The sequence below is a fragment of the Arvicanthis niloticus genome, chromosome X (genome assembly GCF_011762505.2).
Source record: "Arvicanthis niloticus isolate mArvNil1 chromosome X, mArvNil1.pat.X, whole genome shotgun sequence".
Taxonomy (NCBI): Eukaryota; Metazoa; Chordata; class Mammalia; order Rodentia; family Muridae; genus Arvicanthis; species Arvicanthis niloticus.
In genome coordinates this window covers 48,511,577-48,530,322 of record NC_047679.1, presented here as the reverse complement: position 1 = coordinate 48,530,322, position 18,746 = coordinate 48,511,577, and the positions used below count along the sequence as shown (strand labels likewise).

Sequence of the window (18,746 nt, the reverse complement as noted above, 5' to 3'; positions counted from 1 at the left end):
TTTGAAACTTCAAAGCCCACTTCCAGTGACATACCTCCTCCAACAGGGTGAACCTCCTAATCCTTCCTTCCCAACTGGGAAGTTAGTTCCACTAATTGGGGAACAATTTCCAAGTATATGAACCTATGGGATCATTCTCATTCAAACCACCAGAGCTGGATATGGTATGCATGCCGTAAACTTAGCACTGGGGTAACCAGGGCAAAAGGAACAGAAATGCAAGGTCATCCTTGGCTATTGTGCTGACTAGTCTTAATGTCAACCTGATACACAAACTAGAGTCATCTGAAAGGAAGGAACCTGAGAAAATGCCTCCATAAGATCTGGCTGTAAGGCATTTTTTAAAAAAATTATTGAGCAGTGGGGCATAGGCCCAGCCTATGGTGGGTGGTGCCACCCATTGACTGGTGGTCATGGGTTCTTTAAAGAAGCAGGCTGAGCAAGTCATGGGAAGTAAGCTAGTAAGCAACAGTCCTCCATGGCATCTGCATCAGCTTCTGCCTCCAGGTTCCTGCCCGTTTTTGGTTCCTGTCCTGATGTCTTTCAATGGCGATCAGTGATGTAGAGGTGTAAGCCAAATAAACCCTTTCCTCCCCAACTTGCTTTGGTCATGGTGTTTTGTTACAGAAAATTGGAGGTCAGCCTACAAGACACTGTCTAAAACAAAATAAAAAAACCTTAGACAAGTTCTCCTTAGCCTGCTGTCTCCCACGGAGCTGCTTATCCTTGTCTCAGAACTCATGGACTCATAGACAGGTGTCCTCAGTGCGAAGAGACTGGACTCGGAGTCATCGCCTTGAGCCTTGCATCTGAAAAGTTCCACGTACTTGGTACAGCTGCATCCCAGAAGCTGTGTTTTCAGCATCTTCGTAAGTGATGGCTGCCATCAGGAAGAAACTGGTGATTGTTTGTGATGGAGCTTGTGGTAAGACATGCTTGCTCATAGTCTTCAGCAAGGACCAGTTCTCAGAGGTTTATGTGCCCACGGTGTTTGAAAACTAGGTGGCAGATATTGAAGTGGATGGAAAGCAGGTAGAGTTGGCTTTATGGGACACAGCTGGACAGGAAAATTATGACCGCCTGGGGCCTCCTTCCTATCCAGACACTGATGTTATACTGATGTGTTTGTTTTTCCATTGACAGTCTTGATAGTTTAGAAAACATCCCAGAAAAATGAACTCCAGAGGTCAAGCATTTCTGTCCAAATGTGCCCATCATCCTAGTTGGGAACAAGAAAGATCTTCGGAACGATGAGCACACAAGTCAGGAGTTAATCAAAATGAAGCAGGAGCCAGTAAAACCTGAAGAAGGCAGAGATATGGCAAACAGGATTGGCACTTTTGGGTGCATGGAGTGTTCAGCAAAGACCAAAGATGGAGTGAGAGAGGTTTTTGAGATGGCCATGAGAGTTGCTCTGTGAGCTAGACGTGGGAAGAGAAAGTCTGGGTGCCTCATCTTGTGAAACCTTGTGAAGCACAGCCTCATCCAGTTAATTTGAAGTGCTGTTTATTAATCTTAGTGTATGGTTACTGGCCTTTTCATTTATCTATAATTTACCTAAGATTACAAGTCAGAAGTCATCTTGCTACCAGTACTTAGAAGCCAACCATGATTGGTAATAATGTCCAGCCTGTCTGACCAGCCAGGGTCCTCTGACAGTGCTCCAACAGTCCCCTCTGCACTCCACCTGACACCAGGCACTCAGTCAAAACATTTCTTAACTTCTTGCTTCTTTCTAGAAAGAGGAACAGTTGGTAAGTTTTGTGAATTAGGCCATAACTACTTTATAACTAACATATGCTGCCTATTTTCTGTCAGCTGCAAGAACTCTGGTGAGTCACTACTTCAGAGCTTTACTTCCTAACAGATTCCACTGGCAGAGCTCTGGGGTGGGCATCCAGTTTTTTGACAACTTGTCCAGCCAGAAAGGCCCAAGTCCACGCAGCTGTGGCAGAGTTACAGTTCTGTGGTCTCATGTTAGTTACCTTATAGTTACTGTGTAATTAGTGCCACTTAATGTATGTTACCAACAAATAAATATATCTATCCCAGACTAGATGTAGTGTTTTTTATATAATTGGATTTCCTAATACTGATATTTGTCATTCCCACAGAAAGTATATTACTTTTTATTTGTTTTTAAGAAAGTGTATTTGGAAATAAAGTCAGATGGAAAATTCATTTTTAAAATTCCCATTTTGTCACTTTCTCTGATAAAATATGGCCATATCTTCCCTATTCAGCCCTATATATCATTCCAGTACCCCTTTCCAGACTGGACTAAGTTTGGTTTCATGCCTGAGGCGGTTATACTTTTTTTCTGTACCAGTTATTTTTTCCAACTACTAATAAAATAAAGGTAGTTTTCTTTAAAAAAAAAAAAGAACCTTAGACAAAATGATGCTGATGTTATAATGGTCGATATATCTAGAGCCAGAGAAATTGACTTTAAGTGTGGTAGTATATGCTTCTCTCACAAAGCTGAGAAAAGAACATTGTGAGTTCAAGGCCACCCTGGATAGTATAGTGAGACTCTGTCACCTTTTTTTTTTTTTAAGATTATATATATGTGTGTATGTATGTATGTATGTATGTATGTATATATGTATGTATGTATATATACACTGTCTCTGTCTTCAGACACACCAGAAGAGGGCATCGGATCCCATTACAGATGGTTGTGAGTCACCATGTAGTTGCTGGGACTTGAACTCAGGACCTCTGGAAGAGCAGCCACTGCTCTTAACCACTGAGCCATCTCTCTACCCAACCCCATCCCACACCCATACTTTTTTTAAAAGACAGGGTCTCAGTATGTATACCTGGCTGACCTGGAACTCACTATGTAGAACTGGCTGGCCTTGAATTCACAGACAACTTTCTGCCTCAGCCTTCTGAGTGTCAGGATTAAAGGAATGAGCCACAATGCCCAGCTCCTGTCACTTTTTTTGTTTTGTTTTGTTTTTTGGTTTTTCGAGACAGGGTTTCTCTGTGTAGTTCTGGCTGTCCTGGAACTCACTCTGTAGACCAGGCTGGTCAGAAATCCACCTGCCTCTGCCTCCCAAGTGCTGGGATTAAAGGCTTGGGCCACCACTGCCTGGCACTCCTGTCACTTAATGAAAAAAAGAAATTAAAGTGAAATAAAGTTTAAAAAGAAATTTTAGGACTCATGGTGAGGTGATTTCAGGGGTTAAGAGCACTGGCTGCTCTTCTAGAGGACCTGGGTTCAAGGCTCAGCACCTGCAGCTCCGTGGGCTCTAACGCCCTCTGCTGGTCTTGATAGGCACTGCATGCACATGGCACATATACAGACAGGCAAAAAACACATACAATAAAAACAGACAAACTTTTAAATAAGAGAAAAAAGGATTTTAGTTTGGAGCTTATAACCCAAAAGAAATAACTACCCAAGCTTATCATACAGAAATATTCACTGTGATATTAGTTGTGACTACTGAAAACTGGAAATAGCTTAAACATCTAAAACAAGAAATGACAAATTTGGGATATGATAACAAACTCGTAAGATTTCCTGAGATGGATGTTATCACTTTCAAATATTGGCATTGTCTGCTTCATCTGCCTGATAACCTGGGTGTGATTCCTATGACCCATGTGGTGTAAGGAGAAAACAGATTCCAGCAAGTTGTCTTTACACACAAATATTTAAAAAGTTCCAATTATACTGCTTACAACAGTGTAAAATATTTGCGTTTAAAAGCTTGTAAACTTTCTTTTTGGTTTGGTTTGTAAAGTTTTTTAGAAGAGAAAAAAAACACAAGGAAATTAGCTTCCCTTTCTTTTTAATAGGTTTCATCTATCTCGCAGCATGTGGACGAGCTTGCCCAATAGGTGGCAGTACGGGATAAGAGCAGACAGAAAGTTAGCCAGGAGGCACCTTCAAGCCCTGCTTCACAAACATTTGCTGGAATTGCAGTGATCTTGCTAAAACACAGCCTGGTGGGCCCCGAATTCAGAGTTTTTGAGTTAGTAAGTGTCTTAGCCTGTTTGTGCTGCTATAACAAAATACTTGACTGTGGGTAATTCAAAGAGAAGAGAAGAAAACAAGGCCCAGTAAATGAACTGAGCAAAGGTCATATGAACTCACAGAGACTGAAGCAGCAAGCACAGGGCCTCCATGGCTCTACACCAGGTCCTCTGCCTATATATTATGGTTTCTAGTTTTTCTTTGTGAGCCACCATGTGCTTGTTGGGAATTGAACTCAGGACCTCTGGAAGAGCACTCAGTGCTCTTAACCTCTGAGCCATCTCTCCAGCCCTCTGCTTCATTCTCAAGGTTCAAATTGTAAGCTCTCAGCATTTAGTTTCTGACACCATGCCTGCTGCCTTTTGCCATGTACCTTCCCACCATGATGGACTCCTAATGTCCAGAACCCTAAGCCCAAATAAACTCTTTCCTCCATAAGGTGCTTTACGTGTCATGGTGTTTTATCACAGCCACAGAAAAGTAATTAAAACACCTCCACCACCACAATAGACTGAAATCTCTTGGAAACCATGGGCCTAAATAACCCTTTCTCTTCTGTCAGATACTTTGGTCATAGCAACACAAAAATCAGTAACACAGACACCGTACAGACAAATATTTCTTCTGGCAACTTGAGCTTCCATATTCCCTTTCATTGGAAGGAAGCAAATGAACAGCATGGAGGAGAGGTCCTCTTTTCTACTGGTTCCTGGAGGTAGTCAGTGAGGCCGCTGCTGGGGAACATGGCCAATTATTTGCATCCTGCCGTCTTTGTTCCTTGTTGTATACTTCCTCTCTTACTGCAAACATCTGAGGGATCTGGTCTGCCTTGCCCTCCTTTTGAGGGGGCACATGGATTATACTGGGAACTGGGGGAAGCCTTTAATAAACGCAGACCAAGTTCAGCGGCTTGTTCTCTCTCTGTCCTCTCAAACTTGCCACTCCTCTCCTTCCAGCGTTCTTTCAGCTCACCTTGCCCTACTTAAAGAAGGTGAATGACGTTCATGCTCCAGACCAGGAAGAGCACGTAGTACTTGTGTGCTGAATTCCATTGCCTCTCAAGAGCCAGGTTGCGGCAGTCTCCCCCTTTCTCCTGAATCACTGCTGTGCTCCTGTTTACTGGACCATTGCGGTCAGCACATGGGTGTGTTCCTATTGCTTCTATGTCTAACAGTACGGTCTTTTCTTTTGTTCATCACTTCTGAGTTTTCCGTTTTTATTCTTCCATGAACCCTGATTAGATTTTGCCCTGATTCCTCTATCACAACTGCCCTAAACCACAGAAGACTCTCACATATCTCTCACAGTCCATCCATACATCTGGCAGCAAATCTTGGCTCCATCTTATCTTCAAGCCATCAACAGACTGACTTCTTTCCGGGACATTCCTCTCTTCCTGTGACTGTTGCGGTGCTTATTCAAGCCACTATCGCCTCTCGCCTGGATCTCTGAAATATACCTCGCCCCTCCAAATTCTCTTTGTTTCTCTTTCTGACTACCTGTAGTTCCCTCTCTTAAAATTTCCTTTACTTTTATTTGTGTGCACATACCTGTATGCATCTGTGTGACAATATGTTCGCCACAGTGCATGTGTGGAGGCCAGAGAACAACACCCCAGTCCTAGGGATTGAATTCAGCTCATCAGTCTTGGTGGCAAGTGCCTTTACTCATGGAGCCATCTTGAAAGCTCCTGAAGTCCCTTTTCCATATAGCGGCCAATAATTTAGTTAAAATACAAGCCAAATAAATCATGCTATTTCTTTATTCAAACTCTTCCCCATTTCATTCAGAATAACACTCTAGTCATTAAGATCAGCACTAGGGCGGCTGAGTTCCAGGCAGCAAGACCCTACAAGCAAGCAAACAATCACCTATAAGTGCTGTTGCTCAGTGATGCAGTGCTTGCTTGCCCAGTATAGGCAAAGCCTTGGGTTTTAGTCTCAGCACCAGTTGGGGAAACATCATCAGAATGAAGTAAAGCCCTGCATCGTTGCCCCCTTATCTTAGCAAGGTGCCTGGCGTGTTTTCAACTCAAGGGCTGCTTTCTGCTGGGATCTCCCCTTCATGTGTTTATGTGGCTTTTGCTTGCTTTCTGAGAACTGCTTTCTCCAAACAGCACTTTCTCAGCTGACTTGGAGCACAGTCACTCACAGGGCTTGAGGACAAAAACACGGAGATGATCTGAAGAAGAAAGGATTCGGCTGGAGTGTCTTCAGATTTCAGCAGCAAGTTGGGAGAGACTGTCCAGCCCGCCTAGCTGCAGATTTCAGGCTAGCACTGCCCTCCCTGCCTCCTGTGCACATCACGTGAGCCCTTCTCTCCCTTCTTTTCTGTCTGTCTCCCCCTTGTCCTGTCGTCCTCTACTCCTCCCTTCCTCTTTCTCTGCCTCTCCAACTGGTGGTATCTCTCTGAAAACAAACAAACGCCGGGCAGTGGTTTTTTTAACCCCAGCACTTGGGAGGCAGAGGCAGGAGGATTTCTGAGTTCAAGGCCAGCCTGGTCTACAGAGTGAGTTCCAGGACAGCCAGGGCTACACAGAGAAACCCTGTCTCAAAAAAACCCAAAACAAACAAACAAACAAACAAACCCCCAAACCAAAACCAAACCTTGAGTAAGTCAGATTTGGCTGATCTGGTGTGTTTGGCAGAAAATAGCCTTTGTTGAAAGTATCCCTCTTTTTATTCTAGATATGATGGAATATTAAAGCTGCAGCAGCAGCCCTGAACTCAGTGGGCTGTGGAGATTGCTCAGTGGTTAAATCATTCCACACCCAAGCAGGTGGATACGACTTTAGAGTCCCAGAACCCATGCGGATGCTTGCTGAGTGTAGCAGCTCACCTGTAACTTCATGTAATTGCAGACTCAGAAGGGAGAGGCAGGGCGGTGCCAGAGCACACTGCCTAGGAATATTAGCCGCATCTGGGAGTTCTGGGTTTGACTTGGAGACCCTGACTTGATGAAGAAGGTGGAAGAGCCACCAATGATGACCCCTGACATCACCTAACCTTCAACATCAATGTTTTGAGTGTGTGTGTGTGTTCTCATGTCTCTTAAAAACAACAGGGTGGTCTAAATGCTGTCACAGATTCTTGAAAAACTTTTAGATTGTCTTCTCCAAAACCTACCAACCAGGTTGTCTTCTTTGACTCTTAGACACAAGACTACCTGCTCTGCCTCAACCTTTGAGGTCTGGGTCCTGGAACCCTGACTTTAGAGGATTTTACAGGGAATAGAGAAAGGACAGATACATAAACACTCCTAAAATAAAGCTGGGATGAGGTTGGGTTCTCTAACTGTTAAGGTTACCCAGAATCTCAGCCTGTTTATTAGGTACAGCACACGGGAAGAGTTAGCAAATCTTTATAGGGGAGCAGTCTCAGGCTCTAGGAGGAAAACAGGGTTGCTAATCTTTGTATCACTGGTCAATGTTCATAAACCCTCATACTCAGACCTCTCCAAAAAGCTTTGCCATCCCTCTCGAGCCTGGCTATATGGCCAAGAGTTTTGTCAATTGGTCGCTGAGTTCATAACATGCTGTGCCTATGTCAAAATAGCCATTCATTCAGGACTCCACCCACTCAGAGTTTCCCTTATACTGCCCCATTTTCAGGATTTCTTCCAGAAAAACTTAGGAGGCTGAAGCAGTGGTGTGTTCAAGGCCAGCCTGCATACAAAGACTTTGGCAAAAAAGAAAGATCCCTGACTTTCATTTTTTTTCTGGAATTATCTTTTCTGAGGTGGCTGGAGGTAACTGGATAATAGAGTCTAAAGCCCACATTTACCCTTGGACAAAACACTGTGCTGTATATAGGTGTGTGTGTGTGTGTGTGTGTGTGAATTTTCCCCTCTCTTTGCTTTGACATTTTGCATTCTCCCATGGATTTCTTAGTCTTTCTAGCTATCACAGAGTAGTTATCATCCATTTAGAGTCCACTGTGGGTGCCATTGAGGTGGCTCCTGGGTAAAGGTGCTTGCCTCCAAGCTTGACAACCAGAGTTCAGTCCCTGGAACCCACATGGTAGAAGACAAGCACTGACTCTCACAAATACTTTGTTTTCTGACGTCCACACATTTCACACACACACACACACACACACACACACACACACACACACACACACACACACACACCAGTGGCTGAGCGATTGCCCTGCACATGCAGAACCCTGGGTTCATTCCTTAGTACAAGAAGAAAAATAAAGAGCCAAAAAGAAACACAATTGAAACATTTCACCCATTTAAAGAGTACAATCCAATGTTTTGTTTCTTTGTGTTTATTTTCTCAATGGTCAAGTTTAGAACATTTAAATCATCTTGTAAAGAAACCTTTCCCAGGCAGACTAGTGCACACCTTTAATCTCATCACTTGGGAGGCAGAGGCAGATGGATCTTTCTCACTGGTCTTCAGAGCAAATTCCAGGGCAGCCAGGGTTCTACAGAGAAACCCCATCTTGAATAAACCAGCCAGCCAACCAACCAACCAAAAAAAACCCAGTATTATTATGCATGCACATGGAATGATGTGTGTATGTGCATGATAGGCGCATGTGCATGTGCCTCTACCTGCTGAGCCATCTCACCAGCCAGTAGGTTTTAAATTTAAATCACAAAGTATGCTTTCCTAAACTAAGCCCAATTACCATTGTCGGCTCTTGGAGGTAACTTTTTCACAATAAAAATGTGTGCAGTGTATATTTATATAGATTTATTTTATAAAGGATCTCATCATATGGTTCAGGCTGGAGCTCACCATGTAGCTTCATCTGCCCTTAAACTTGCATTCCTCCTACTGCAGGCTCTCATACAACACCATGCCCAGCTGCAGTGTATAGTTTTTAAATGTATTCATGTGTGTCCAAGTGTGTCATCCTGGGGAACAATACCTTTTGGAAGACAGTACCACCGGCCTGTGGACCTCAGCAGTTAGACTGGCTGGCCAGTGAGACTCATGGATTGTTCTGTCTCTGCCTCTTCAGCACTGGGGTTACAAGTGTGATACTATGCCCGGAAGTTTTTTTATTTTTTTTATTTGATGTACATGAGTACAGTGTAGCTGTTTTCAGACACACCAGAAGAGGGCCTCAGACCCCATTACAGATGGGTGTGAGCCACCATGTGGTTGCTGGGAATTGAACTCAAGGACCTCTGCAAGAGCAGTCAGTGCTCTTAACCACTGAGCCATCTCTCCGGCCCAGTTTTTTTTTTTTTTTTTTTTTTTTTTTTTTTTTTTTTTATGTGGGTTCTGACCTATGGACTGACCTGTCTCTCAGTCACTTGCAGTACAGTTTTAAAAGGGCAATCCTGTAAGCTAACTTACCTGTAATTTCTAGAAAATCAAGTGATTAATATCCTTTTAAGGGAGTATGTTTCACGGACAATTTCAAAACAAATGTATGACAGACTACGCACATGCCTGGATGGGCTCCAACTTGTGGGCTTGTCTGTCCCTTGCCAAATGTCTGTGGCATCCTCCCCGCACCCCCAATGTTTCAAATTTGACCTTGACTCACTCATGAGCTGTTATCCAGGTTCACAGAAGCAGTATTCCATCCACTGCCCCCACCCTGCTGCTGTTTGACCAGTGGCCTCCCTTGGGTGGCCTTCACCTAGGCTCTCAGGACTCATTCAGTCTGCAGTTGGCACTCCCGGAAAGCTAGTGAGAGCCATCTGCAGTGAATGCCAGGAGAGTCTGACTAATTCTAGGAAGAGTAAAGAAAGGCACTGGAGCTGTGGCCCGCAAATGGAAGCCACAGCTCCTCTCCTTGGACCCTGGGAACGAAGACAAAAAAACAAAGTTACTGCAGAGAACTAAGTGCTTGTGACTGAAGCAGTTCCCCAGTAGTCAGCATTAATCAGGGAAAACGTTCGATTGGAATTCAATAGAAATGTACACTACATCCACTGGGAGCCAGATGACTTCATCACAGCTGATGTTCTTACAATGGATACAAAAGGAATTAATGATTCACCAGTTCGTTCCTTTCCTCCCTTCCCCCAACACCTTTTCTTCAGCTTTAACAAACTGGTCTGGAGCCAACTGCGACATCAGTTTAGTAATGACTTTAAGCACCATTTCTGCTGCTATCATGGCAATTTAAATTGTCACTTTCTATTAAAAGGTCTACCTCAGAATGGTTTTAAGTGAAAGCGTTCCACACTGACAGTGCAATTAAACAAGAAAAAAATTCCTTTCTTGGGATGTCATTGCAAACACATTTTAAATAAGGGTTCAGCAGCGCCGCGCTAATTTAAACTATAGTATTGCTTTCTATTAAAGAATAGAAACTGAGTCGAGATTTCTCCCCATTTTCCTACTATGTGACACTTTGAATTGGCACCATGTCCCAGTCAAAGTCCTGATGTGCCTATGGGGTACCTGAATCTAAAATGTATCTCTCCCGAGGCAGGCATTAAACAGAAATGGTTTTCCCCATGTGAAGGGGGCAGGCATCACTTTGTCCGGGCATTTGCTTTTAAAATTGCCCTTTTCTGATCCAGCACAGCTTCTCACACATGCTTTCACTGACTAATCAGGGTGAGGGTGAGAAGTTTGAGTTGCAAGGTAGACTGCTTCACTAAGGTGATAACTCCCAGACTTTTTTTTTTTTTTAAGGACAATTAGAAAGTTTAGTGTGGAAAATAATTCGGAGCAGAGGCATGCTAGTCTTTCTGTCTTCTCCCTCTCTCCCCTAAGTTTCGATCTTCAGGCGGTTTGTCCATTTCCCCAACCTCTTCTTCAATTGAGCCAAGGAAAGACACTTCAGACACTTTAGTCTTTGAATGCATTTTAACACATAAATGGAAACAGAGTCCAAATGTTGAATGAGCCAGTACAAAATAACACGTTTTGCCCACCTCATTTGTCTTCTGGACTCCTGTAGCCCCAATAGTCCATAATTCCTAGGCATTTGGCTTAGATAGATTCCAGCTATCAGAGAGAATAACACAATTACATTCTTAGGTGTTGGTGCCTTAAATTAGAAGCTGAGGAATATTTGAACAGCAGGAATGGCGGGCATTTTATTTTAATGGTCTTGAAGTGTTTCCAGTCTTTCTGACAGAACTTTATGTCATGAGCAATAGCCCTGCTCTCAAGCACATTAGACCAGAAGTAAACGAGGCATAACACTTAAGTTGCTTCTGTTACGTTCTCAATTGGTATCGTTATTGCTCTGAAGGACACCGAGATAGCATCTTGAGAAAAGTGTCCCGATGATGGGTATCGAGACGCAATTTTTTATGTCTACACAATTACATTTCTCACTCCGCCATATTCCACACTTGACTGCCAGGAAAAAAAAAAAAAAAAAGATGATCGATGTAAACCCAGTCCTCACGAGAATAATACATAAGCTGCTGGAATCGAAACTCATTTTATTTTACAAATTAGGCAAACTTTCTTGCAGTTCCATTCTCATTTTCTTCTTTTCTGTTAACATAACAGGCATTTGTATTTAACCCGAGGGCAGGCGGAAACAGAAAAAAAAATGGCCTGTTGATTTGGGGACTGATGGAGGTCAGGAAAGAGTCACCTCAAAAAGAAGTATTACCTCTTGAAAAGTAGAGGTGGAGGGGAGAAGAGAGGCCACAGAAACTTTCTTTGCAATGAAGAACATGGAAAATAGAGAATCAATAAAAGTGTGGAGCGAGACATATGAAAAAGCACGTACAAGGGACTAAGGACACCTTTTGCCTTTGCTTTTGTTAGTTGGCTCCAAAGGACAGGAATCTCTTCTGTTGGGATGTTGGGAGGGGAGGTGCTGCAGGGCCGGGAACTTCAGAAGAGTCCTTGTTCGACCTTGTTTAACTTCCGGTGGCAATCAGCACCTCTCTCCTTAGCTTGTGGCTACAGCCCTCCAACTGTGGCTTCTGTGTGTGCACATCTCTTTTGTGTGTGTGTGTGTGCGTGCGAGAACGCACGTGCACGTATGCTCCCTCTCCTCTTTTTTGTTTCCATTGCTGGGGACTTTTTGCAAGTTAGGCAAGCACTTTCTCTACTAGTGAATCGAATTCCCAGCCCCAGGCTATAGGCTTTTCCTTTTCCTTCCCTTCCTTCCCCTTCCTCTTCCCCCTCCTCTCCCCTTCCGCATTCTTCTCTCCCTTCCCCCCTCTGTCCCAAGCCACCACACTTAAGAGTATGTTTACGTGACATGGGCTGTACCTCTGAAGACGTGCTAGGTAGGAGCCATTTCTTAACTACTTGCCTATGCTTCCTGACACGTAGACACAATAGCAACCCAGAGCTTCTTGGCAGATCCTTTAGATGTGTTCTAAAGTTCTTTTGACCAAGGGCTGAGGAAACTGAACAGCAAGATGGCAAAATGAAAATTGACTTTTTAAGGCAAGATGCATGTTTGGAGAACTTTTTTGAAAGTAATTTCCTTGGAAATAATTTAGTAAAGGTTTCATTTTTTTTATGTTCTGGCATTGAATCTGTTTCCTTTTGTTAAGTTTAGAATTTTAATAGAGTCAATCAGAACCTATTACATTTGTTGAGTTTATCAAAGAAAATGTTATTATGTATTAGAATATTTAAAAGGCCAACTTTAGGCCAGGGTGGTGGTGTATGCCTGTAATCCCAGCACTAAGGAGGATGAGACAGGAAGGTGCTTAGCTTGGAGCCACTCTGTGCTATACGGTAAGACAGTCTCAACACAACACAAAATGAATGAACAGAAAGCCAGACAGATGGCTTCTGTTTTGGAGTGTTCCAAATACAAATAATTTTTTTTCATTAAAAAATTGTGGTTGAATTTATTGCTTAGTCATTTACATATTCGCCTTTAAATACATTTACATTGCTGTGTGCCATTCCCATCATCCATCTCCTGGACACTTCATCTTGTGAAAATGCTACTCTTTACTTTAACTAACTGCCCTGGAAGATACCTCTCTCATTTCTTTTTTAAAAAGTTATACTTATTTATTCATGTGTACACATGCATGCAGGTGCCAAGGGGCATGTGTGAAGGTCAGAGTACAGCTTGGGGGAGTCAGATCTCTTCTTCTACTTTGTGGGACCTAGGGGTTGAAGTCACATCATCATGCGCAGCAGCCAGCACCTTGTCCTGCTGAGCCATCTCAGGCTTTGTTCTACTTTCTATGTCGGTGAGTCTGACTTCTCTCGAGCCCTCATATAAGGAATGCTAACATCCCAATTTTATAATAAAAAAACCAAACTGTATAGAGTCGATTAAGAGGCAGAAACCAAAGTTTGAAACATCAGGCTACAAAGCCAGAGTTTGAAAATACATTATTTTACATGTATGGGTGTTTTTGCTTGCATGTGTGTTTGTGCACTGGTATGTGTGTATTTGGTGCCCTTAGAGGCCTGAAGAGGGCATTGGATCCCCTGGGGCTGGAGTCACAGGCAGTTGTGAGTTGCCATGTAGCTACTGGGAATTGAACTCAGGTCTTCTGGAAGAGCAACCAATGCTGTTAACCACTGAGCCATCTCTCCAGTCCCTAAAGTCAGAATATTAACCACTACACATATTTTTTCCTATCTAGTTTTTTTCTGAACATGCTCATTGTTGTAACTTACATGACATCATTCCACAAAAACTTAAAACCTCACACCCAAAATTCAACCACTTTTTAAAATTCAAAATATATGGATGGCTCTTTTTCTACAGAGTCAACCACCTGTGGGCAGATAATGTTTCATGAAGCTGAGCATAAGGACAGGGGAACAGGCTGCTCTCAATTAAACATTGTAATCATCTGAGTTTGCTGTGTTAGCAACAGAGTGAGACTGATCAGGTAACAAAAGAACCTCCTTTTGGCTGAGTCTTTTGGCTTGAAAAGGCAACAACTTTAAACAACCCATTAAGCTTTCAGGACTAATAAATATATGCTGCTTCCTCCTCCTCTTCCTCCTCTTCCTCCTCTTCCTCCTCTTCTTCCTTCTTCTCTTCCTTTCTTCCTCCTCCTTTTTCTTCTGAGACAGGGTCTCAGTTTGTAGCTTGGCTGCCCTGGAACTCATTATGTAGTGTAGGCTGGACTTGAACTCATAAAGATCCTCCCTTTTCTGCTTCCCAGGAGTTCTAGGATCTAAGGCATGTACCACCATATCCAGAAATATGTGCTTATTCTTAATACAATTCTCCTTTTAGAAATAATGCAGCGTGCTTTGATGCTTAAAATATATTTATTCTTTTCTTGAACAGATTCAAATACTTTTCCTTTTCTCCTTTTTCTTTCCTTTAGGACCAGTTTAATACTTTACATTTTCTAGAAATTCATGATTCAGCTCCAAGCCTAAGACATCCAGGAGGACCCAAGAATCAGAATCTTATTAGAAAATGTGAGCAGCAGAGATGTAACAGTTCAGAATGATCACACATGCATCTGTACTTGTGTGTGTGTGTGTGTGCATGTGTGTGTGCATGTGTGTGTGCATGTGTTGGAGTGATAACTGAACAGAGGACAGGGTATCTAAGTCTCTATTATACAGTAAGGAATTCTTGTTTGGGCTAACTTAGCTCTAGTTAATTTCTGATTCTTTTACTTTTGACTGGATCAGAAAATCAGCAAACATTCTGAGAGTGATGTGGGGATAAATATGTCAGCAGCAGCTCACAGACACACTGGATGTGTAAGGGACAACTAGTCAACTCTGGTCACTCAGAGAGAGGCTGCCTCCAAAATGAATTGCTCAAATTTATCCCCTGCTCCATTCCCAGTTCTTCATTTAGTAATACAAATATTTGTTGTCAGCTGGAGAGCTAGCTCAGCTGACCTCTCTGTTAGGCAGTATTCCATTGCTGTGAAGAAGCACCACAACCAAGGCAACTCTTGGAAGGGAAAGCATTTAATTGGGGGCTTGCTCAGAGTGGCTTGGTCTATCATCATCATGTTGAGAAGCACAGTGGCAGGCTGGAGAAATAGCCGAGAGCTTTATATCCTGCTCATCAGGCAGGGAGTTTGTGTGTGGGAGGACAGAAACACAGAGAGACGGAAAGACAAAAACAGAGACTGGGCCTGGCCACACACTTGCTCCAAGAAGGCCATGCCTACTCCAACAACAGCACGCCTTCTAATCCTTCATGGACAGCTTCTCAAGTGGGCTCTAAGCATTCAAATATATGAGCTTATGGGCACCAATCTTATTCAAACCACCACAGCTTATAATGAAACATCAGATATTTCATGTTTTACTGTAGAGTGTCAGGTATGCTCTTATGGCTATGAGTACAATGGTAAATAAGGTAAAATTCTTTTCTCCATAGAAGGTACCAGACCTTCCATGGAAGGTCAGGCTGAGAGAGCAGCCCTGAGTGGGGCAGCTTGCTCAAGACAGGGACAGCCAGCCGGTCCCTGGGAGAGGCAGAAAGAGAGGCATGGGCAATGCATGGTTTTGATACAAGCCACAACAGCCAGGGAGACCTTTTTAGGTCATGGCTAATAGTTGGATTTTATTACATGGGAGATGAGAAACCATTGAAAGGCGTTCAAGAGAAAAGTGGTCCATAATCTACTTCTTTACAGGGCCCTCCAGCACATCTGGAACCTCAACCTGGGGGGGGGGGTGCAGAGGTCATGAAGATTAAGTTTGAGGTCAGATTGGGTACTCAGGGAGAAGCTGTTTTGAGCAAAGAAAAGGACACAAAAGAATTTTTAAAATTCCTCTGGCTGCCGGGTGTGAAAGTGGCTCAAATGGAGCAAGGACAGAAGTGAGGTCAATGTAGGTGAGAGGCAATGGTCAGATTAAGGTGGGAGGCACGGAGAGCATAGAATAGGTAGAATGCCTTGGGTGTAGGAAGAAGCTGGGGAATGCAAGCTATGTGGTTACAGATTAGATGAATGAACAGGAAGAAACAAGAGCCTAGCTGTGTGGTGTCAGGGAAGAAAACGATCAACAAGAGCCTAGCTGTGTGGTGTCATATTTTCTGTAGGGCCGAGGTGAGACAGGCAGGACCATAATTTATTTAAACAGATGAAGATGTATTAGTTTAAGAAGTTACTGCTTTGGGCTAGTCTGATTACCTTTGGTGGACTTTGGTCTCAAAGAGATGGTGTGGACTGAACACTAGGTTTACATCTCCAGGGTGTAGGTGGGGAGACTTGGACTGTGGAAGGATGAGGAGGGGAGGGGAAGGGAGGAGAGGGAGGGGCGGGGGAAGAGAAGGAGACTTGCTGCACAGAAGTGACCATGAAGCTGGCCAAAGATGGTTTGTGATGGGCTAAGTCTCTTCAACAGAAGGGACTGAAACTCTACTTAAAAGGCAGTTGCAAAAAGTGAGCTGACTTACAGCAAGCAGGTACCCATGAGACTGTGCATGCCCCACTTATTACATGTTGGTTTCGAGGCTTGTCTGTGGCTGTGATGTTCATGAGGCAGTGACTCCGATCCAGGCTGCACTTTGAAAACCCCTCCCTAGGCTTCATTGGACAGCTGAAGCAAAACAAGTGGCCTTGGATTCGTGTCACTAGCGGGCTTCCTCCTCCAAATCTCTCTTTAGATGACCCCCCCCCCCCAGGAGAGCTGTGGTGAGAAAACCCTGTGGTCAAAGAGCCATTTAAACACAGCTCGTGACATTTAATAATGGTTGGTTTGATTAGCTGTTAGCCTTGAAGCAATGATTCCACACTAAGCAATAGCTTGTGTCCAGAAAAGGACACTTTGTCTCGATTTTCTTGAGTGCTTTTTCATACCACAAGGTACGAAATGTGTCCATCACTGAATGCCAAGTTTTCATAAGGAAAGCTCCCTAAAGCAAAACTTACTGGCCAATTCATACCTAAACGTCCAACAACACTTAAATGTCTCACTTTTCAACAGATGAGGCCTACTGGAGCTGGGGGCACTACAGGACTGTGACAATTGTTCGTACTTTTCTCTCCACTGTGTCAAATGGCACTTCCCCCAGGCTGGCTCATCTGGACCCTCCTCTGTGGCTTGTGAAATTCCTCTTAGGTCAGAAACTTAACCGGAACCCTGAACCCTGCGGCTGTTGAAGTATAAACTCTGTTGATGAAGGAAAAGGGAGGAAGTAAGTCATTAACTAGCACATACACAACTCCTGGCTTGTTCTTTTTCTTTAAAAAAAAAATCTCCTTTTTTTTTTTTTTTTTTTTTTTTCTCTCAAGAAAATGAAAAGCAGAAGATGCTGCCTGCCGTTCCAGGTCTCTGAAAGAAGATGCCAGATCCAAGGACGAGCATTCAACAGCTGTTTTGGAGCTGACTGTGAGAACAAACAAAAGGCAGTTACACATCGCAGGCAGCTCTGCAATTCGTACACAGTGTACAGCAGGCGAGCAGAGCCAGAGAGAGCTCGCCAAGAAAAGACAATAAGAAAGGCAGTGGAGGGGGTGAGGTGGAGAAATCATCCTTGTGGTTGTGATTCATATTAAATGTAAACTTGACAAGAGACTTGCTTCACTCTTGTAAGAAAGCCAAGGGAAGCAAGTGGCCCAGGAGCTATGGCTCAAGTTCACTTCCTACCCAGAGACCTTCACATTTTAGCCTATTATTAATAAAAGTTAGGAAAATAAAAACATATTCTTTTGATGGGCTGGTATGAGTGTTCCTCCTAGAAGTTCCCTTCTCCCTCTCTTTCCTCCTGTTCTTCCTTCCTTCATCTTTCCTCTCTTTCCTTCTTCCCATCGCTTTCCCTTCCTCTTCTTCCCCTCCTTTCTTCCTCCTCCCCTCTCTCTCCTTCAAGCCTGTTCAGAGTAGAAGGTGAGATTGACCGTGTGTGTGTGTGTGTGTGTGTGTGTGTGTGTGTGTGTGTGTGTGGCGGCGGCAATGGTGGTAGCAGTGATGGTGGTAGCTAACTACAAGAGAACTGCATAGCATGAGACAAAGAAAGAATTCATGCTTTACACCAGGGTGGGAGAGGAAGGGGAAAATTGAATGAGAAGAAAATGGAGGGATCAGGCCATGGGGAGAATGTAGGTATACTGTGTAAATCCCAGAACTTTAGCAAAATCATCCGCAGCATGTACTCACACTTCGAAGAGGGCTAGGAGACTCTTGCACAATAACTGGGAACTGGCCTGATTATTGGCAAGGGAAGAAATCAAGACCACATGGAAGATGACAAATTAGGATCATGAAGTAGAGTTAGCAATTTGTAGAAATTGGAGAGAGGGCTGGGAATCCTCACTGCGACAGCTGGGGTTTCCGCCAAGTTTACCTAACAACTCTCTGAAGACTGAAGATACTTCATCTGGGATGTATTTGCAAGGATTTGTGAAACATGTTTTTTGTTTTGTTTTTGGAGCTTTTCTTTCTGTTGTTGTTTTGTTTTTAAATTTAAACTATGTGGCTGTGAAGCCATGCAGTGTCCTGTGTTCCACCCCCCTCCCCCCCCCCCCCCCCCCCCCGGCTTTGGGATAGCATTTCACTATATGGCCTAGTCTAGCCTTCTGGCCCACTTCCTGCCCCAGCCTCCTCAGTGCTGGGAGTAGAGGTGTGCAGTGCTGCATCTGTTCCTGCACTGCGTTTCACTAAGGGCTGTGCACTGTAGTTTTGAGTTCGACCTGGAGTAATGATCCAGTTTCTATAGTTCCGTGAGTCCTTAATGCATAGGTTCCAATTCTGGTCTACACCAAGACAATATCCTTCATCCTAGCAGCCACCAACAGTCTACCTACCCATTGATTCAGCAAGCCCACTGAGTACTCTCTTATGTTTAAGACATGATCATTAGGACATACTATTCTAGGCACTTGGGGTAAAAATAGACAAAACAATCTTAATTCCAAGGGTCTCAGTCTGATGATGACTATAGTGGGTTGAATGGTGTCCTAG

At 43.6% G+C, this 18,746-nt stretch overlaps 1 pseudogene; it reads left to right on the top strand.

The window, feature by feature from the left end:
• Window positions 1–857: 857 nt before the first annotated feature.
• Window positions 858–1,462, top strand: LOC117694657 (transforming protein RhoA pseudogene; annotated as a pseudogene).
• The last annotated feature ends 17,284 nt before the right edge of the window (window positions 1,463–18,746 follow it).